This window comes from Ovis canadensis, chromosome X (genome assembly GCF_042477335.2).
Source record: "Ovis canadensis isolate MfBH-ARS-UI-01 breed Bighorn chromosome X, ARS-UI_OviCan_v2, whole genome shotgun sequence".
Classification (NCBI taxonomy): domain Eukaryota; kingdom Metazoa; phylum Chordata; class Mammalia; order Artiodactyla; family Bovidae; genus Ovis; species Ovis canadensis.
The window spans coordinates 65,079,855-65,103,476 of NC_091727.1; the positions used below are offsets into that span (position 1 = coordinate 65,079,855).

Consider the following 23,622-nt stretch of genomic DNA (forward strand, 5'->3'; position numbering starts at 1 on the left):
CTACTGAAGCCCGTGTGCCTGGAGCCTGTGCTGAGCAACAGAGAAGCCACTGCAATAAGAAGCCTGCATACTGCAATGAAGAGCAGGCCGACTCACCACAACTAGAGAAAGCCCATGTGCAGCAATGAAGACTCAGTGCAAGCAAAAAAAAAAAAAATTAAAGGAACATCCTCCAACACCATATACAAAAATAAACTCCAAATGTATTAAAGCCCTACATTTAAGATTAGATACTATAAATACTCCTAGAGGAAAACTAAGTTCCTTCACATGGGTCTTAGTGATGGTTTTTTGGATTTGACATCAAAACCAAAGGCAATAAAAGCAAAAATAAACATGTGGGACTACATAAACTAAAAAGCTTCTGCACAGCAAAGGAAACCATCAATAAAATTAAGACAACCTAATGAATAGGAGAACATATGTGAAACTCATATATTTGCTAAGAGGTTAATATTCAAAATATATAAAGAATTCATACACTCAATAGGTACACTCAATAGTGTGTACACTCAGTCATGCCCAGCTTTTTGCAACTCCATGAACTGTAGCCCACCAGGATCCTCTGTCCATGAGATTTCCCAGGTAAGAATACTGGAATGGGCTGCTATTTCTTTCTCCAGGGGATCTTCCCAACCCAGGGATTGAACCTGCATCTATTGCATCTCCTGGATTGGCAGGCAGATTTTTTACCAACAGTGCCACCTGGGAAGCCCACACTCAATAGTAACAAACAAAAATCTGATTTAAAAATGAGCAGAAGAGCTGAATAGACGTTTTTCCAAAAACATTCAAATGGCCAACAGGTACCTGAAAAATGAAACATCAATAATCATCAGGGAAATGCAAATCAAAATCACACAATGTCACCACACACCTGTTAGAATGCATGCTAAGTCACTTCAGTCATGTCCGAAACTTTGCAACCCCATGGACTGTAGCCCGCCAGGTTCCTCTGTCCATGGAATTCTTCAGGGTGAGAATACTAGAGTGGGTTACCATTTCCTCCTCCAGGGGATCTTCCCAACTCAGGGATGGAGCCAGGTGTCTTATGGCTCCTGCACTGGCAGGCAGGTTCTTTAGCACTAGCACTACCTGGGAAGCCCCCTGTTAGAATGGCTATTATCAAAAAGACAAGAAATAACAAATGTTGGTAAGGATGTGGAGAACAGGGAACCCTTGTGTGCATCACTGGTGGGAATGTAAATTCGTGCAGCCAGTAGGGAAAATAGTTCAGAGATTCCTCAAAAAATTAAAAATGGAACTACCATATGATCCAGCAATTCTACTGTTTGTATTTATCTGAAGATAATGAAAACACTAACTCAAAAAGGTATATGCACCCCCATATTCAGTGGAGCATTATTACAATAGTCAAGATATGGAAACAACCTAAATGTCCATGAATGATGTGGAACAAGCCTGTCTGTATATCTGATAGTTCTCTCTTGTTTTGTTTTTCCTTACCAGTATCCTACCTCACGTTTGCCCCTGTGATGGCTATATTGCTAGCAAGCACACCTGTGGTTGTAAAAATAGTAGAGCAAAAGAGAAAAAAACTTGGTTATTGATATACAAGATTTGTGTATGTCTTTTAAACATACATAATTTCCACCTTACATGGAATAATCAGGAAAAGTGTAAAAACTCAAAAGTTAAATAAAAAATTTATGAGTTAAAAAAATAAATGTTCATCAATGGATAAATAAAGATGATGTGGTAAATATACACAATAGAATATTATTCAGCCACAAAAAATGAAATTTTACCATCTGTGACAACATGGATGGACCCTGAAGGCATTATGCTAAGGGAAATAAGTCAGAAAAAAAAATACCATATGATCTCACTTGTATGTAAAATCTAAAAACAAACAAACAAAAAAATAAGACAAATCAAGCTCATAGATATGAGAGAACAAATTAGTGGTTGCCAGAGGTGGGAGGCAATATGGGAGAAGGGATCATGGGGATATAATATAAAGCATGGTGACTGTAATTAATAATACTGTATTATATATTTGAAAATTTCTGAGAGTAAATTTTTTAACATAATCAACAAAGACACACTGTATCACACAAGGAACTATACTCAATACTCTACAATAACCTTTATGGGAAAGGAATCTGAAAAAGAATAAATGAATATATATAACTAAATCACTTTGTTGTACACAAGAAACTAATACAATATTATAAATCAACTATACTCCAATAAAAACTACTTTTTAAAAAAGGAGAGTAAATCTTAGTTCTCAACACAAGAAAAAGAAGTTCATAACTATCTATAGTGATGGATGTTAACTAGACTTATTTTGGTGATCATTTCACAATATGAAATTCAATAACTGATATTGAATCATTATATTGTATACCTGAAACTATATGTTCATTTACACCTCAATAGAAAATTGTTTGAATTTTAAAAAATGAATGCATTGATGCTGTATGTGTAAAATGACTGAAATGTCCAAAATAGATTATGCAAAAAGGAAACACAGAATGGCATATAAAATATAACATGTGTCCATTATTATAAAAATATAAAAGTATGTGTATAGATGAAACTCTGGAAGACCTACACTAAATTCTTAACAGAGGTTATCTCAGAGTGATAGAACTACCAGATAGAACTCTCTAGACTGTAGGTTTATGTTATTAAGCCATTCTTTTATAATACATATTATTTTAAAATAATAAGAACACCTTTTGAAAAATAAAGTGAAGGATGGACTTCCCTGGTGGCTCAGTGGATGGGAATTCTCCTGCCAATACAGGGAACACAGGTTTGATCCCTGGTCTGGGAAGATTCCACATGTTGCAGAGCAACTAAGTCTGTGTGCTGCAACTACTGAGCTCATGCACCTAGAGCCCGTGCTCCACAAAAAGAGAAGCCACCACAATGAAAAGCCAGTATATCGCAATGGGAAGCCCATATATCACAATGAAGAATAGCCCCTGCTTGCCACAGCTAGAGAAAGCCCGAGCCAGCAAGAAATCCAGTGCGACCAAAAATTAATTAATTCAAAAAAAGAAAGTGAAGGGGTTATGGATTTGAAGGGAAATGACAAAAGGATTAAGGTAGTGAGAAACCAAAGTAGAGGACAAAGACTGCAATAATGGAATTTTACATTTTCAGTAGAGTAATTCTGGGAAATGGCCAAATCCAGGAGCAGACAGAGAGATTTTTGTCGCAGAAGTGGACGTAGTATCAGGGTCTTTTCTAATGAGTTGGTGCTTCGCATCAGGAGGCCAAAAGATTGGAGCTTTAGCTTCATAGCATCAGTCCTTCCAATGAATATTTAAGGTTGATTCCTTTAGGATTGACTGGTTTGATCTCCGTGCTGTCCAAGGGACTCTCAAGAGTCTTCAGCACCACAGTTTGAAGGCTTCAATTCTTTGGCACTTATCCTTTTTTACTGTCCAGTTCTCACATCCACACATGACTACTGGAAAAACCATAGCTTTGACTATACAACCTTTGTAGGCAAAGTGATGTCTCTGCTTTTTAATACACTGTCTAGGTTTGTCATAGCCTTTCTTCCAAGGAGCAAACATCTTTTAATTTCATGGCTGCAGTTGCCATCTGCAGTGATTTTGGAACCCAAGAAAATAAAGTCTCTTACCATTTCCATTGTTTCTCTATCTACTTGCCATGAAGTGATGGGACCAGATGCCATGATCTTAGTTTTTTTGAATGTTGTGTTTTAAGCCAGCTTTTTCATTCTCTTCTTTCATCTTCATCAAAAGGCTCTTTAGCTCCTCTTCACTTTCTGCCATAGGGTGGTGTCACCTGCATATCTGAGGTTATTGATGTTTCTCCCAGCAATCTTGATTCCAACTTGTGCTTCATCCAGCCTGGCAGTTTGCATGATGTACTCTGCATATAAGTTAAATAAGCAGGATGACAATATACAGCCTCGATGTACTCCTTTCCCAATTTGGAACCAGTCCTTGTTCCTTGTCTGGTTCTAACTATTGCTTCTTGATATGCATGCAGATTTCTCAGGAGGCAGGTAAGGTGGTCTGGTTTTACCATCTCTTGAGTCTCCTTCATTGGCAGATGTGTTCTTTACCACTAGCATCACCTGGGAAGCCTTGCTAGCATGTGAAATGAGTGCAGTTGTGTGGTAGTTTGAACATTCTTTGGCATTGCCCTTCTTTGGGACTGGAATGAAAACCAACCTTTTCTAGTGATCCCATAAGAGACTGAGCCAGACTTCCCTGTTTGTGTTGACAAGTCTTCAGCAGAGACAAATAGTCCACAGTTTGTTGTGATCCACACAAAGGCTTTAGCATAGTCAATGAAGCAGAAGTAGATGTTTTTCTGGAATTCTGCTTTTTCTATGATCCAATGGATGTTGGCGATTTGATCTCTGGTTCCTCTGCCTTTTCTAAATCCAGCTTGAACATCTGGGAGTTCTCAGTTCATGTACTGTTGAAGCCTAGCTTGGAGAATTTTGAGCATTACTTTGCTAGCATGTGAAATGAGTGAGTGTGAAACTTTCAATTGATATACTGAACTTCATCAAAATTATGAACTTCTGCTCTTCAAAAGATACTGGTAAGAGAAAGAAATGACAAGCTACAGATTGAGAGGAAATGTCTGCATATCTGATAAAGGACTTGTACTCAAAATATAAGAACTCTCCAAACTCAATAATGAGAAAATAAATAATCCAATTTTTTAATAGGCAAAAGATTTGAACAGACATTATACCAAAGATGGTCAATACATTAAGTCAAATACAAATTAAATACAAATTAAAACCACCACTTAATAGAACTAAAAAAAAAATTGACACTACCAAGTGCTGAGGAACTAGAACTAACTGGAACTCTCATACATTATTGAAAGGAATACAAAATTGTATAACCAATTTGGAAAACAGTTTGGCAGTTCTTATAAAGTTAAACATACATTGACTACACAACCTAGCAGTCCCATTCCTATGCATTCACTCAAGCAAAATGAAAATATGTGTTCACACTAAAACCTGATGCTAATGTTAACAGTGACTGCATTTGTAATCACAAAACACCAGAAACAACCCAAATGTCCCTCAACTGGGGAATGGAAAAACAAACTGTGGCACATCCATACACTGAAATCTATTTAGCAAAATAAGAAGGAACAAAGTACTGGTACAAGCAACGACATGGAAACATTTTAAAGGTTGTGCATGGATTGGAAAAAGCCAATTTCAAAAGGCTATATGCTGTATAATTTCATATATATATATATATATATATATAATTTTTTTAGCCATCCTGTACAGCATGCAGGATTTTAGTTCCCCCCAACCTGTGCCTCCTGGAAGATCAGAGTCTTAACCATTGAACCACCAGGGAAGTCCCTGTTTGATTTAATTTATATGACAGTTTTGAAAACACAAAACTGCAATGACAGAAAATAGGTAGTGAGTACTAGGAAGTAGGGAGGAGTTGACCATAATGGAGAACTGGGGAATTTTTTGAAGTGATGGGTCTATTCTGTATCTTGATTATTATGGTTGTTACACAACTATAATGCATTTGTCAAAACATGTAGAAATGTACACTAAAAGGAGTGAATTTTACTATACATAATTATACCTTAATTAAAAAATGAAAACATAATCCTAGCACACACATGCATACACACACATACACACTTAGAAATGTATGAGAACAAAGGATCAAGGAGATTTGGAGGGTGATGGACATGTTCATTGTAGTGATAGTTTAATGGGCATGTACATATGTCAAAACTCATCAAACTACATTTTTTATGTACAGTTTACTGTACATTGATCATACCTCAATAAAGCTTTTATAAAAAGGAGGAAGAGCTCTTTCAGCCATCTTGGACCCTGTGAAGGCCTGCTGGGAACAGGACTTCTAAAACGACAAATATGTCTGGAAGGCTGTGGTCCAAGGCAATTTTTGCTGGCTATAAACGGGGTCTACGGAACCAAAGGGAACACACTGCTCTCCTGAAAACTGAAGGTGTATATGCTCGAGATGAAACTGAATTCTATTTAGGCAAGAGATGTGCTTATGTGTACAAAGCAAAGAACAACACAGTAACTCCTGGTGGTAAACCTAACAAAACCAGAGTAATCTGGGGAAAGATCACTCGAGCTCATGGAAACAGTGGCATGGTTTGTGCTAAATTCCGAAGCAACCTTCCTGCTAAGGCCATTGGACACAGAATTCGTGTGATGCTGTACCCTTCGAGAATTTAAACTTCTTGAAAATAAATAAAAGTGTGGATTTGTAAAAAAATAAAAAATATAAATAAAAAGGAGGAAGAAACATGAGGGGACTTCCTTGGTGGTCCAGTGGCTGGGACTCTATGCTCCCAATGAAGGGGGTCTGGGTTCAATCCCTGGTCAGGGAACTTGATCCTGCATGCCCCAACTAAAGATCCCGCATGCTGTAGCGAAACTGAGGGTCCCATGTGCCACAGCTAAGACTCAACACAGCCAAATAAATTAATTAATTTAAAAAAAAAAAACATGAGAAGAAAATATAAGTGAGTATATTTAAAACCTTGGAGTAGGGACAGCCTTCTTAAACAGATGAAAAATAAAAAGCCATAATGGAAAAGAATGATGCATTTGACTACATCAAAATTTAAAGTTTCTATTTTAAAGAGATAAAAAATAAATACAAAAGAAGGGTAGATCGGGGAAGTGTTTGTAACATATATAGAAGACAGATAATTAATATCTAAAAAATAGAGAACTACAAATCAATGAGAAAAAACAACCCAATAGAAACATAAGCAAAAGATATAATAAGCAAATAAGAAGAGAGGAAATGCAAATAATAAACATATGAAAGGAATATATATAACTTGGCTAATAATCAGAGAACTACAAATCAAAACATCACCTTTTGCCTTACAGATTTAAAAAAATTCTTTTAATTCTTTGGTTGTGCTGGGCCTTCACTGCTGCATGTGGGCTTTCTCTAGTTGAGACGAGCAGAGGTTATTCTTCGTTGAGGTGTGCAGGCTTCTCATTGAGGAGGCCTCTCTTGTGGGGTATCACAGGCTCTAGGCACACAGGCTTCAGTATTTGTGGTGCAGGGGCTTAGTGGCTCTGCAGCATGTGGAATCTTCCCAGACCAGGGATTGAATTCATGTCCCCTGCACTGGCAAGCAGATTCTTATCCACTGTACCACCAGGGAATTCCCTGTCTTACAGATTTTTAAGTTTAAAAAGATTGATATCAATTGTTGGCAGAGGTATGGGGAAATATGTGCTTTCACACATTGTTGTTGGAAATATTCAGTCTTTTGGTGAGCAATACTGTACTATCTATTAAAATGTAAAATGTGCATACCCTTCAACTCAGTAATTCTATTCATTACCTATCATGTAGAAGCACTTGCATATATCCACAAAAAAAAAAAGGTAATGAGGGGGGATAAATCAGGAATTGGAATTAACATATATACACTACCATATACAAAATAAACAAAGACCCACTATATAGCACAGGGAACTCTACTGAATATCTTGTAATAACCTATAATGGAAAAGAATCTAAAAAAGAATACACACACACACATATGTGTATATAACTGAATCATTTTGCTGTATACTTGAAACTAACATAATATTATAGGTCAACTATATTTCAATAAAAATATTTTAAGCCTGAAAAATATAATGTTTTTTAAAAATGCAATATGCTTTGAACCAATAGCAGTTCTAGGAAATAGTTGTAAAAAATAATCAGAAATGAAAAAAAAAGACCAACATACCAGGTATTTATTACAGTATTATTTATAATAACAAAAAATTCCAGTGTATATTAATAGGAGAACATGAGATAAATTTTAGACATTGCTTAGAAAAGACTGACATCCACATAATGACATGTTAATTGTATTGCTATGATTTATTACTTGTATTTTCTCATTTTCTACAATAATGTTATACTTTCATAATAAGAAAACAATTAAAAAATTTTCATAGTAAAACTTTTTAAAAAGAGTTAATAGGAAAAAAACAAAACCTAGAAACTATCTCAGTGATCCTCAAACTATAGTGTTAATTACTGGTACGTAACACTTGTAATTTCTGTAATATTATACATCAATTATATTTCAATTTAAAAAATGAAAACAATTGTTAAATGGTAAATTTTATGTTATGCTTATTTTATCACAGTTAAAAAAGGGAAGTGGGAAATGGTATATGCATACTATAGAATATGATACAGCATGTCTTATGTAAGAAACACTGATTTAACCTCATTCTCTTAGGTATATTGCCAAATAAAAAAGCAAGCTGTGGAACAATGTAGAGTATATCACTTATATAGGGAAAAATAAACAAAATATATATATTGGTATTTTTAAATACACAGAAGATGATCTGGAAGAACAAACACCAAATTGGTAACACCAGTTTCCTCTGGGACAGGGACCTACATTGGAGAGGCTGAAAAAAACTATCCATAATCTTTGACTCAAACAACAAAAATATATTCACGAATTACTTGAAGAATCAAAGCTTCAAAAGTATGTGAACTATAAACTTCCAGATATTCAAGCTGGATTTAGAAAAGGCAGAGGAACCAGAGGTCAAATTGCCAACGGATGTTGGCTCATCAAAAAAGCAACAGAGTTCCAGAAAAACATCTACTTCTGCTTTATTGACTACGCCAAAGTCTTTGACTGTGTGGATCACAACAAACTGTGGAAAATTCTTCAAGAGATGAGAATACCAGACCATCTTACCTGCCTCCTGAGAAACCTGTATGCAGGTCAAGAAGCAACAGTTAGAACCAGACAGGGAACAATGGACTGGTTCCAAATTGGGAAAGGAGTACGTTAAGGCTCCTGCTTATTGTCACCCTGCCTATTTAACTTCTATGCAGAGTACATCATGAGAAATGCCAGGCTGGATGAAGCAGAAGCTGGAATCAAGATTGCCGGGAGAAATATCAATAACCTCAGATATTCAGATGATACCACCCTTATGGCAGAAAGCAAAGAACTAAAGAGCCTCTTGATGAAAGTGAAAGAGGAGAGTGAAAAAGCTGGCTTAAAATTCAACATTCAAAAAAACTAAGATCATGGCATCTGGTTCCATTACTTCAAGGCAAATAGATGGGGAAACAATGGAAACAGTAAGAGACTTTATTTTCTTGGGCTCCAAAATCATTGCAGATGGTGACTGCAGTCATGAAATTAAAAGATGCTTGCTCCTTGGAAGAAAAGCTATGACCAACCTAGACAGCATATTAAAAAGCAGAGACATCACTTTGCCAACAAAGGTCCGTCTAGTCAAAGCTATGGTTTTTCCAGTAGTCATACATGGATATGAGAGTTGGACCATAAAGAAGGCTGAGCAATGAAGAATTGATGTTTTTGAACTGCGGTGTTAGAGAAGACTCTTGAGAGTCCCTTGGACTGCAAGGAGATCCAACCAGTCAATCCTAAAGGAAATGAGTCCTGAATATTCACTGGGAGGACTAATGCTGAAGCTTAATCTCCAATACTTTGGCCACCTGATGTGAAGAACTGACTCACTGGAAAAGACCCTGATGCTGACAAAGATTGAAGGCAGGAAAAGGGGACGACAGGGGATAAGATGGTTGGATGGCATCACTGACTCGATGGACATGAGTTTGATCAAGCTCTGGCAGTTGGTGATAGACAGGGAGGCCTGGCATGCTGCAGACCATGGGATCACAAAGAAGCGGACGTGACTGAGGGACTGAACTGAACTGAAACTTTTCCACAATTTACTGATTAAAAAAGAGTTTTAAAGAGGATTTTAACTGGCAGGATGAAGGAAAATGAATGATGCCAAGTTCATTTTATAACAACTATACAATGTTGCCTCTATACGTCAAATATCTCCTAGCTTTATTTATGTGCATGGACAATGTGGGGAGGCAGGACAGGAAGTGCTCGGGAAGTTTTTGGACTCATAATATTCCTAAAAGAATTTTTAAAAATAACATTTACATATTTATTACTACTCATAAATAACCATGGAAAAGTACTATTGTTCATCAAGTTATTTTTAAAAAAGAGTATCTAAAACAGTATCAGATTAGAGAAATAAATACATAAGACACCACTTTCTTCAATATTATTAATAGGATATTGGTCAAAAAGAAGAATTTATAGTAAATTGAAGGAGCGAAATAAGAAAGTGACTTAAGAGAAACAAAATTGATTTGTAAATTGAAAAGAAAAGTATAAGTCAACGAGTCTTGTTGGCAGAAGAACAGGGAGAATTTGGCAGAACTGCTGAATGGTTTACCTCTTTCCTGCGAAAACTGAGGGTGTAAAAAGCATGGCTAAGGTCTACGCAAACAGAGTTGACATTTCAACAAAACAATTCAAATTTCTAGACTGACACTGATGTATATCCCCTTGTGTTCAGATAATTGGACTCCTGATGATATTAAAGTGAGAAAGGGCATGTGCTAATGAAGTACAATGTTAGATCCTAGCTTCATCTTAGGAAAAGATCTGCTGAGAAATTCAGGAGAACTGTTATACTTAAAATGGATGAGAATGTGAGGAAACAGATATAAATTATACATAAAAGCTTAAAATAAAATTTCCAGGCTCAAAAGTTTGCGAGTTCTATGTATTTTTCAAATACTCAAATATATAAATGTGATCCACATGTGACTGATAATGGATAGACACACTTCTTATATACAAAGAATTTTCTCTTGTCATTAGAAAACAATACAGGCATTACATAGTGGTACCAGTGATTTTATGGTGGTAGCTGTGTTTTCTTGATTTAATGTCAGATTTAAATGCAGGGCAATAGTGCATAAATAGTAAAAGAAAATAAATGAAGCCAGAAATAAGTAAACAAACAAGAAACAAAAAATTAATATATGGAACTCAACAATTAGAATATCTGCATGCACAAGCCATACAAAACATACAGTTATTAAATATTAACTTCAAATTGTATGGGTGAAATGGCCTAAAAGAATATGGCACAACCTCATATTGTGTGTTCAATTTCTTATAATGATAAAAAAAAATGGAGACATAAACTATAACGTTTAACAACCAACAAGGACCTACTGTACAACACATATTCAACATTATGCAATAACCTATAAAGAAAAGGAATCTGAAAAAGAATATATTTGTATATACGTATGTGGAGCTATTCCACGTTCAAGGTCAGGAGGGGTGGCAGTGAGGAGATACCCCTCGACCAGGGTAAGGAGCAGTGGCTGTGCTTTGCTGGAGCAGCCGTGAAGAGATACTCCATGTCCAAGGTAAGAGAAACCCAAGTAAGACAGTAGGTGTTGCAAGAGGGCATCAGAGGGCAGACACACTGAAACCATAATCACCAAAAACTAGTCAATCTAATCACATTAGGACCACAGCCTTATCTAACTCAATGGAACTAAGCCACACCCTGTGGGGAAACCCAAGAAGGGCGGGTCATGGTGGAGAGGTCTGACAGAATGTGGTCCACTGGAGAAGGGAATGGCAAACCACTTCAGTATTCTTGCCTTGAGAACCCCATGAACAGTATGAAAAGGCAAAATGATAGGATACTGAAAGAGGAACTCCCCAGGTCAGTAGGTGCCCAATATGCTACTGGAGATCAGTGGAGAAATAACTCCAGAAAGAATGAAGGGATGGAGCCAAAGCAAAAACAATACCCAGCTGTGGATGTGACTGGTGATAGAAGTAAGATCTGATGCTATAAAGAGCAATATTGCATGGGAACCTGCAATGTCAGGTCCATGAATCAAGGCAAACTGGAAGTGGTCAAACAGGAGATGGCAAGAGTGAACATCGACATTCTAGGAATCAGCTAACTAAAATGGACTGGAATGGGTGAATTTGACTCAGATGACCATTATATCTACCACTGCGGGCAGGAATCCCTTAGAAGAAATGGAGTAGCCATCATGGTCAACAAAAGAGTCCAAAATGCAGTACTTGGATGCAATCTCAAAAACGACAGAATGATCTCTGTTCGTTTCCAAGGCAAGTCATTCAATATCACAGAAATCCAAGTCTATGCCCCAACCAGTAACGCTGAAGACGCTGAGGTTGAACAGTTCTATGAAGACCTACAAGACCTTTTAGAATGAACATCCAAAAAAGATGTCCTTTTCATTATAGGGGACTGGAATGCAAAAGTAGGAAGTCAAGAAACACCTGGAGTAACAGGCAAATTTGGCCTTGGAGTACGGAATGAAGCAGGGCAAAGGCTAATAGAGTTTTGCTAAGAGAACGCACTGGTCATAGCACACACCCTCTTCCAACAACACAAGAGAAGACTCTATACATGGACATCACCAGATGGTCAACACCGAAATCAGATTGATTATATTCTTTGCAGCCAAAGACGGAGAAGCTCTATACAGTCAACAAAAACAAGACCGGAGCTGACTGTGGCTCAGATCATGAACTCCTTATTGCCAAATTCAGACTTAAATTGAAGAAAGTCGGGGAAACCACTAGACCATTCAGGTATGACCTAAATCAAATCCCTTATGATTACACAGTGGAAGTGAGAAATAGATTTAAGGGACTAGATCTGATAGATACAGTACCTGATGAACTATGGACGGAGGTTTGTGACATTGTACAGGAGACAGGGATCAAGACCATCCCCATGGAAAAGAAACGCAAAAAAGCAAAATGGCTGTCTGGGGAGGCCTTATAAATAGCTGTGAAAAGAAGAGAGGTGAAAAACAAAGGAGAAAAGGAAAGAAACAAGCATCTGAATGCAGAGTTCCAAGGAATAGCAAGGAGACATAAGAAAGCCTTCCTCAGGAATCAATGCAAAGAAACAGAGGAAAAGAACACAATGGGAAAGACTAGAGATCTCTTCAAGAAAATTAGAGATACCAAGGGAACATTTCATGCAAAGATGGGCTCGATAAAGGACAGAAATGTTATGGACCTTACAGAAGCAGAAGATATTAAGAAGAAGTGGCAAGAATACACAGAAGAACTGTACAAAAAATATCTTCACGACCCAGATAATCACGATGGTATGATCACTCACCTATAGCCAGACATGCTGGAATGTGAAGTCAAGTGGGCTTAGAAAGCATCACTATGAACAAAGCTAGTGGAGGTGATGGAATTCCAGTTGAGCTATTTCAAATCCTGGAAGATGATGCTGTGAAAGTGCTGCACTCAATATGCCAGGAAATTTGGAAAACTCAGCAGTGGCCATAGGACTGGAAAAGGTCAGTTTTCATTCCAATCCCAAAGAAAGGCAATGCCAAAGAATGCTCAAACTACTGCACAATTGCACTCATCTCACACGCTAGTAAAGTAATGCTCAAAACTCTGCAAGCCAGGCTTCAGCAATATGTGAACCGTGAACTTCCAGATGTTCAAGCTGGTTTTAGAAAAGGAAGAGGAACCAGAGATCAAATTGCCAACATCTGCCGGATCATGGAAAAAGCAAGAGAGTTCCAGAAAAATATCTATTTCTGCTTTATTGACTATGCCAAAGCCTTTGTGTGGATCACAATAAACTGTGGAAAATTCTGAAAGAGATAGGAATACCAGACCATCTGACCTGCCTCTTGAGAAACCTATATGCAGGTCAGGAAGCAACAGTTAGAACTGGACGTGGAACAACAGACTGATTCCAAATAGGAAAAGGAATACGTCAAGGCTGTATATTGTCACCCTGCTTATTTAACTTATATGCAAAGTACATCATGAGAGACGCTGGACTGGAAGAAACACAAGCAGGAATCAAGATTGCCGGGAGAAATATCAATAACCTCAGATATGCAGATGACACCACCCTTATGGCAGAAAGTGAAGAGGAACTCAAAAGCCTCTTGATGAAAGTGAAAGAGGAGAGTGAAAAAGTTGGCTTAAAGCTCAACATCCAGAAAATGAAGATCATGGCATCTGGTCCCATCACTTCATGGCAAATAGATGGGGAAACAGTGGAAACAGTGGCTGTCTTTATTTTTTGGGGCTCCAAAATCACTGCAGATGATGACTGCTGCCATGAAATTAAAAGACGCTTACTCCCTGGAGGGAAAGTTATGACCAACCTAGATAGCATATTGAAAAGCAGAGACATTACTTTGCCAACAAAGGTCCGTCTAGTCAAGGCTATGGTTTTTCCTGTGGTCGTGTATGGATGCGAGAGTTGGACTGTGAAGAAAGCTGAGCACCGAAGAATTGATGCTTTTGAACTGTGGTGTTGGAGAAGACTCTTGAGAGTCACTTGGACTGCAAGGAGATCCAACCAGTCCATTCTAAAGGAGAACAGTCCTGGGTGTTCTTTGGAAGGAATGATGCTAAAGCTGAAACTCCAGTACTTTTGCCACCTCATGCGAAGAGTTGACTCATTGGAAAAGACTCTGATGCTGGGAGGGATTGGGGGAAGGAGAAGGGGATGACAGAGGATAAGATGGCTGGATGGCATCACCGACTCGATGGACGTGAGTTTGAGTGAACTCGGGGAGATGGTGATGGACAGGGAGGCCTGGCGTGCTGCGATTCATGGGGTTGCAAGGAGTTGGACATGACTGAATGACTGAACTGAACTGAACTGATGTCTTCTCTAGTGGCTCAGATGGTAAAGAGTTTGCCTGCAATGCGAGAGACCTGCGTTCAATCCCTGGGTCAGAAAGATCCCCTGGAGAAGGGCATAGTAACCCACTCCAGTATTCTTGCCTGGAAAATCCCATGGACTGAGGAGCCTGGCGGGCCCCAGTCCATGGGGTCGTAAAGAGTCAGACATGACTGAGCAACTAACACACACATATACGTATAACTGAGTGGCTGTGCTATATACCAGAAACTAACATGATATTGTAAATCAACTGTACTCTAATAAAAAATTTTATAAAATAAAAAAATTGAAAATCCTTTTTTATATAATTTTTAAAACTTTATTAATTTTAATGAAATTTTGGCCATACCATGTGGCATGCATGATCTTAAGTTTCCTGACCAGGGATGGAACCCATGTCACTTGCAGTGAAGGAGTGGAGTCTTAACCACTGGACAAGTCCCTAAAAATTCTTAAATGAGTTATGTACTCAATGTTCTTCCCACTTCCCATCACTCCACAGAAATTGCCATTGCAAAGGTCACTAAATCTCACAGATGCCTTTCAGTCCTCATCTTACTTTGGTCTCTCAGCAGCATTTAATACAGTATTAAATGTACTCCTTCCTTTCTTCCAACAATAATCCCTTGGTTTTCATGACACCTCACCCTCCAGGTTTTCCTCCTATGTCTCTTCCCATTCCTTAGCTTCTTTTATGAGCTTCTCCCTTCTACCTCCTATTCCCTCTATAATCCAACCAACGGCAGATAGGATATGATTGGGGAATTATTATGGAAAGGTTATCAAACTGCCAACATCTGTTGAGTCATAGAAAAAGTTAGAGAATTCCAGAAAAGCATCTACTTCTGCTTCATTAACTATGCTAAAGTCTTTGACTGTGTAGATCACAACAAACTATGGATAATTCTTAAAAGATGGAAATACCAGATCCCCTTACCAGCCTTCTGAGAAACATGCATCAGGTCAAGAAGCAACAGTTAAAACCAGACATGGAACAACAGACTGGTTCAAAATTGGGAAAGGAGTATGTTAAATCTGTATATTGTCACCCTGTTTATTTAAATTCCATGTAGAGTACATCATTCGAAATGCCAGGCTGGATGAAGCAGATGAAATCAAGCTGGAATCAAATTTTTTTGGGGGGGAAGGTAAACCTTTCTTTGGAAAAGAGAATTCAAATGACCCCATTTAAATCCCCCTTTCATTTCCAAAACAGAAACAAATAAGAAAACAAGGAAAAGATTATATCTATCAAGCTCCTGCCCTCTGTCATCTTTAGCCATTTTTAAACTACATTTCCTGACAGAAGAGAACAGCTGATGAGGGGCTCTAGTTCTAGGTTCTAGGAATCAAGGAAGAGACAAACAGAGTGGATGGTGGGGTGTGGACAGATGGGCCTGGGGCTCAGACAGGCACATGCCCAGTACCCAAGAAACAATGTTTAAAAATATACATGCATAGATAAATTCCCCAAAGCCTAGGCATGGAAAGCTTATAACCATGAATACAGCAGCAGAATTCAAGCTGTCTTTGGCTCTCAAAAAAGAAAGGAGAAAACGTGAACCTCAGCTAACTGTCCCTAACTTTAGCCTCTCAGTTATATCCTCCAGTCCCATTCTGGGGGCCACATCTGCAGGGCCAACAGCTACTCTGAATGATGGGAGGTATGAGGAGCCAGCCAGGAACATCCCACGCCAAATCCAGCAATGAAAGATTAAAGCCTGCAGGTGACTCATGAGGGCAAGGGAGCGCCCTGAATGGGCCAGAGCGTCCCGCCGTACCAGGCGAGGGAAAGCAGAGGCAATGAGCAGCCGAGGCCTTGCCAGCTGGAGTAAACCCTCAAGCACTGCCACCTCCAGGTCTCAGGCCACTTTTGCCCAAGGCTGCCTTTCTACTGAGAAGGTATGGCCTGAGCTAAATATCAGGCTTTTCTAGGGGCAAAAAAAGGGAAGGGAATGGGGGACGTAGCAAAAAGTAAAAAGCAGTAGGAGGAGAGGAGCAGAGAGTTGCAGCTGAGGTGTGTGAGGAAAGGGAGCAAGTCCCTGAGGTCTTGAGTCCTAGCTGAGGCCGCTGCCTGCTCTCCCCGCCGCTGGGACTCTCACCCTCACCTCAGTCCTCCAGTGAGACCAGAGTTTCCTGATAGTCTTAAAGAGCTTTGAACCTTGAACCACTATCTCTGCCCACTGATCCCCCTACAGTTCAGCCTGGGGAAAGGGACAAGCCCTAGGGGAAACACGCAGGCCTGTGGGGAGCTCTGGGCAGGAGGCTCAGAGGCTGCTAAGACAGCAAATAAATGTACTCCTTAGTCTGCTGCTCCAGGTTGTGGCAACCACTTGTTCCAGAGCCTGGATGAAGAGAATCCCCTGGTTGGCCAGATGAACGCCTAATGAAACACAGAGGATAAAAGGACCTGGTTATGCCCTCCACTGGCCCCAAGGGCAACAGCCCCAGTGTAGAAAGCAGGCTAGTCAGAGACAGGCATGACCGCACATAGCAGTTCCACCCTGAGAGGATGCAGACATGACACAGATTTTAAGCCACTTGTCTGCTGATGAGTAAGGCTGTGTTCCCACTGTTTGGTTGGGCTAATGGCAACTTCTGGAAGGGCTCACACCAGTAGTTCAGTTCAGTCACTCAGTCATTTCCGACTCTTTGCGACCCCATGAACCGCAGCACGCCATCACCTGTCCATCACCAACTCCCAGAGTCCACCCAAACCCATGTCCATTGAGTCGGTGATGCCATCCAACCATCTCATCCTCTGTCATCCCCTTCTCCTCCTGCCCTCAATTTTCCCCTGCATCAGGGTCTTTTCAAATAAGTCAGCTCTTCGCATCAGGTGGCCAAAGTATGACAATATCTACTAAGATTATAAATGCATATAGTTTATGACACCACTCCTAGGTACATGTCCTAGAGTAGATGCTCAGATGTTCTCAAAAGGTGGTCTACAGATCCCTAGAAACCCCCAAGATTGTCCTGGAGGGTCTGAGAGATTCAAAACTTTTCATAAAAGTATTAAGACAGCTTCCTTGGTGGTCCAGTGGTTAAGAATCTGCCTGCCAATGCAGGGGACACAGGTTCGATCTCTGGTCCAGGAAGATTCCACATGCTGTAAAGCAACTAAGTATGTGCCACCACAACTAACTGAAACTACTTAAGCCAATGCACTCTAAAGCCTGTGCTCCACAACAAAAGTCACTGCAATGAGAAGCCCACGAACCGCAACTAGAGAGTAGCTCCCACTCACTGCAACAAGAGTAGCCCCTGCTAGCTGCAACTAGAGAAAGTTTGTGCACAGCAATGAAGACCCAGTGCAGCTATAAATAAATAAAGTATTAAGATGTGTTTGCTTTTTTTACTGTGCTGACATTTGCACTGATGATGCAAAAGCAAATGTGGGAGAAAAAGAAAAAGCAAAGGTGGATAAAAGGCAGTGGGACCAAGCTGTACTAGTAGTCACTATTTTTTAACCACCACACACTTAAGAATGTCCTTGGTGAAGCAGTAAAAGTTATTACATCTCCATTGTTGAGTACATGGTTTAATATTTTGTATAACAAAACAGGAAGTACAGATAAAAGTATTTCTGTTGCATACTCAAGTTCGGCTGTACCAAGGAAAAGCACTTGTGAAACCGAGTTGTGAGCTGAACTAGTCACTTTTTAAATGAAACACCATTTTTCTTGAAATAACAACTGACAGATTTAACCATGGATATTCAGACTTGGGTTCTTGGCAGGTGTTTTCTTGAAATGGACAAAATGAGCCTGTTGCTTAAAAAAAACCTGACAGAATCTGAGCTTTCGAGCAAAAAATAGAATTTTTGAAAACTTACACCTCCACCATACATAGGTTTGGCAGGTTTTCAATACTTAAAGACTTCTGATGAGAGTAATGGTGATATTAATGAATGTGACTTTTTTGACACTGTATAATGAACTGTGTCAACATCTGAAAGATCTGTGTAACAGTGAAAACAACACTTTCCAAACTTCCAATACATGTTATAAAATCATGCACCCAGTAAAAGATCTATTAAAGTACAAGGTAGACTAATGGATTTTAATATAACAAAATATGAAAAGTTGACTAATAGAGTTTCAAAATCCACATTAAAAGTAATTTTTTAAAAGTAATCTTTAAGAAACTACCACTTGTTAAGGATTGATGTAATATTAAACAATATACACAATTATTTGAAAAGGCTATTAAAATACTGCTCATTTTTCTAATTACACCTGTATGATATACTTTAACCAAAACATCATAGTAGATCAAATACAGAAGCAGATATTAGAATCCAGGTGTTTCCTATTAATCCTATTTAAGGGACTTGCAAAAAATGTTGCACAATTTTACTGTTCTTTTTTGGCTTTGCAAAAGTAATTTTTCATCTACAAATATCATTTAACATGTAATTAGTTTATTGATGTTATTTTTAATGACTATTTTAAAATTATCACTTTGTAATTTCTAATACATTGAATAGTGATAGATATAAACCCACATAAACAAATTCTCTTAGGAGTGTAGAGGGTCCTGACATTAAAAAGTTTGAAAACCACTTTCCTAGAGAAATTCTGACAAAAATGTCAAGTCAGGAAATGTTCATAGCAGGGCTCCTTGTAAAAGCCATATCAATAAGGAATGGTTAAATAAACCATTTAATAGCCATTCTATGGCATGTTTCTGTATGGTCAGTTGCTCAGTCCTGTCCAACTCTTTGCAACCCCATGGACTGCAGCCCACCAAGCTCCTCTGTCCATGGAATTTTCCAAGCAAAAACACCGGAGTAGGTTGCCATTTCCTTCTCCAATTCTATGGCCTTTTTTAAAAAATGAAGTAAATCTTGATATTAGTGAAATTAAAATGTTTCCAAAACATTGAATGAAAAACTTTCAGGATACGTACAGTATGGTATACTTTTTGTACAAACAGACACAACACATTGTCTTTTAAAAAGAGTTGGAAGACTACAAGGATATATACAAAACAGTTGATAGTGGCTACCTTTGGGAAGGGTAATGGGACTAGGGTTGTGGGTAATGGCCAACGTGTACTTTAGCACCATTTTTGTGTGATGTTTTGAGGGCTTCCCCCGCCCCCACCAAGGAGAATGTACTAGTATAATTAAAAACAATTGAGGGAAAGGAATAAAGCAACGAGGTCAGGTCCACTGACACTGAGAAAGAAAGGGCACTGGCTCTGAATCCAGGCTGAGATGGCCGATGTATTTGCTGCAGTCGTTCGGGAGCTGATGAGTCTAGGAAAAAGCGAGCGGTGAAATCAGGCGATGGAGGGGATGGTTGGCTCAGTTTTGACCACCTGGATGGAGAAATTTCTGAGTCAGGCACCCCCTGCTTCCTTCTTGGTATTTAATTCAAAGGAGGCCTTCACAGCCGCAGAGCCCAGCCTCTCCCGCTTCCGGCTTCACCTCTCTCTCTGGCCTCCGTCCGGGTCCCGACCCCCACTCCCCTGGCCACATCAGAGGAAGGGCTCAGGACCAGCGGTGGTGGAAGGAGCCCTGCAGGTTAAGGCACGGCCCCTCTAAGTGCTAGGCAAGGAGACTATAGCAGTGTCGTGGCGGCACATCCGGAGACACTGTGAGACGCCAAAGCGTGGACCTGGGGTGACGGGGTTGGGGGTTGGTTAGAGGGCAGCTAGGTTGCGGGATACAGGAAGTTACCGAACAAGCCAAACGAGCTCCGAGGTATCCCGCCGACTCTTCCAGGTGCCCTGAGGCAGGTTATGCTTTCGAAACCAGTGCCACAGGGTCCCCATTGGTCTTCCATCCCAGCCAACCAGCTGGAATCCCTATGGCCCACCCCCTCGATTAAGAAGCCAATCAGAGGAGAGCATGTGCTTCCCGTTGCATAGGACCAATTAAGTTTGCTCATTTCTGACATGTGGATAGCCAACCAGAAGAGCGGAGGCCTGGCGAGTCGGCCTCTTATTTCAGTCCCCAACTCTCATCTACGTCACTGTCCTTGTCCCGTCCCTACCTGTAATCTAAATAACCGAAAAGGAGATCCAAGCTGGAGGGATCGTGGTCCAAAAGGCAAAGTGATATTTCCCTGAGTTTCTAAGGAGATTAGCCCTGAGGTCAGATGAGCCTGTGGTTGAGCTATCAGTCCTGTTCTGGGATTGGCCTCAAGTAGTGCCAAACTGAGAAAAGTATTGGTCGCCATGAGAGCGCCTCAGATATGTTGCTTTGCCACTAGGCTAGTAGTTTCATTTTCCTCCAAATTGAGGTGGGAAGAAGGCTAAGAACATCCTGGACCTTTAAGTGATATGGGTTTTTCTATAATAAGAAGTATAGGGATGCTCAATTAGCAGCAATAGATACTGCTTATAGAACAACTAAAATGAAAAGTATGGGGAAATTTTAAAAAACCTGACAGTGCTATCATTACAAATAAATGTGCCAGGAAATGCAAATTAAAACTAAGAAACACAACTTTCACCAAATAGTATGGATAATTATGAATTGTTTAATATTTTTCCACTTTTGGCAAAGAAACGTTTTGGAGGGAAACAGGATTTCTCCACTTTTGTAAAGTTACAGAAATTCTCATTTTCTGTAAGTGGGAAACTAAACTGAACTCTTTAAGAAGGTACCTTAGTAGTACATAACAAAATGTAAAATGCACACATCCTTTCACCCAGGAATTCCTTCTCTCAAAATCTATCCTACAGAAACACTTAAAACACACAAGGTTATATGCAGCATTAGTTATAAGAGTAGATGATTTCCACCAATAAGTGAATCACTAAATGTTGATACAACTACACTGTAAAATGTTATGTCACCATTTTTAAAAAATGAGGTAAATTTCCATGTACTAATGAGAGGAAGTTCACACAATATTACAAAATAAAGTTGCAAAATACTTCATAAAATATTCCATTTTGTTTTCAAAAAATTATATACAAGTGTGTATTGATGATGTTTATGTGTGTATGAATATACGTATGTATTCATATACATGCATTTGTGCATAGAAAAATGCCTAGACGACCCATACCAAATTAGATTATTCCTGAGGAATGGAAATAGGGTTAGGGAATAAGAAGAAATCTCACTTTCTACATATTTATTTTTTTTTAATTTTGTCAACTAGCATTAATTACTTTTGAACTTTCATCACAATAAAACATTTTAACAAAATTGGCACTTTTGTAATCAAAGCTATAATTTGTATATTTTAAATAAGAATAACTACATATAGTTATGAGGTGATTATTTCATTTAAAAATTTTGGCTAGGGTCTTCCTGGTGGTCCAGTGGTTAAGGTTCCACCCTTCTACTGCAAGGGATGCAGTTTGATCCCTGGTCAGGGAACTAAGATCCCTCATGTCACTTGGCAAAAAAAATTTCTTAAATAATAAAAATTTTGGCTAGAAGACCTATGAAAAAAATTATGGCAACTGTAAATCAAATCACCACTGAAATTCAATGGGGTACTCATGACACAACAGAATATGTGCAAAGAAAATCTAATCAGGGTAACTGAAGAGTCATTCATTTCTGGGAGAGAAAACCTAACTGCACCATAGCAAACCACATCACAGAGGGAAAACTGTGCTTTCACCTTTTTTGATAGCATCACCTCCAGGGTTTCTCAACTCCTTGAGAAACAAGGGTTGAAAATCATAAACATCAGAGATTTAAGATAACTCATATATCATTTAGTTAACCCCCCTCACTTTATAGCTGAGAAAACAGGCCCAGAGTGGTGATGCAATTTGCTTAAGGAAACAGGCCCAGAGTGGTGATGCAATTTGCTTAAGGAGCTATAGCCGACTAATAGCATAGCCAGCTCTGAACCCAGGCTTCTCTTCCAGGTTTAGTACTCTTTCTACTACTTTTCAGATCTTCCTGTGTCTTTATTCTGATGACATATTAGGGAATATTTTAAGTCTTATGAATATTAATATCTAATATTCTAGAATATTAGACATCTCTGTATTTAAATTTTAGGACAAAAATGCATAACAAAATATTTAATATCTCTCCACTAGCACAGATGATCAAAGTTGATTGTATTTGGACAAAGAAGTTACTGGATAAGAAATAACATTAAAAAAACAACATTTTCTTGAAAAGTAATGCATAAATTTCTGTGAATCTAACTGTATTTTACTATTCACTTAAGAACTACCATTTTATCCAATTTGATTGTTCTTCTATTGGCAGTGCCTCTTAATCCTTTACCTTCAGTTTATCTATATTAAGTAGTTGTTGATCTATATACAAACATTTAAAACCACCACAGAAGTACATATTTAAAAGACGCCTGCTGCGATTTTAAAACTCCTTTATTCTGTATATTGTTAATAATTACCTTTGTCTCTTTTGTAAGGAATGACTTTTCTGTTCTCAGAAGAGTTGACAGACAGACAGGAGGGAGAGAGAAAATAAAAGTAAAATAGGGAACAATTCTTTTGTATAACGTAAAAAAGATAAGAAGAATGAGGGGTGGTGGGTGGTCGGGAAGGCAGAGAACCACAAGCTGAATTAGTCACAAAGTGTTTGTATTTTTAAAGTAAACTTGAATATTGTGATATATAGATGGACTAACAACCACCTAAACTTCAGGCTATAATTAAAGTGGTATCCAGTTTTAGACTCTATGACTTGGGGACATATGAGGACCTTGGAGAGACTTCAGAATAATAAAGATAAAAGGGTTAAAGATGAGTGAAGTGAGGAAAACTCAAAACTGTTATTGTGTCTGAGAAGACCACAGATGACTCAACAATCGTCAAAGATAGGAAGAAAATCTATTTCAGTCAGCAGTTAGTCTGCATTTCCAAAGCAAAAGAGTAATTTTACTTAAATTATTACAGCATGTATTTGAAGATGGAAATGCCTTACCTAGGACACCTCATCAAATAAAAACTCCAAAGAAGCCTGAATGCTGTTCATCTCTCCCACCCTATACTAGCTCAACTCATCTCAAAGAAAGGTTCAAAGAGTAGCTAAGCCATCTTTGGAATGTGAAGATTTAGACTTCCCTTGGGTGCAGCTACTATATTCAAAAATTTTTGTTAGC

The 23,622-nt window shown here is 38.7% G+C and overlaps 1 pseudogene; it reads left to right on the forward strand.

Annotated features, from left to right (window-relative positions):
* Nucleotides 1–5,838: 5,838 nt before the first annotated feature.
* On the forward strand, nucleotides 5,839–6,247 carry LOC138929940 (large ribosomal subunit protein eL33 pseudogene; annotated as a pseudogene).
* The last annotated feature ends 17,375 nt before the right edge of the window (nucleotides 6,248–23,622 follow it).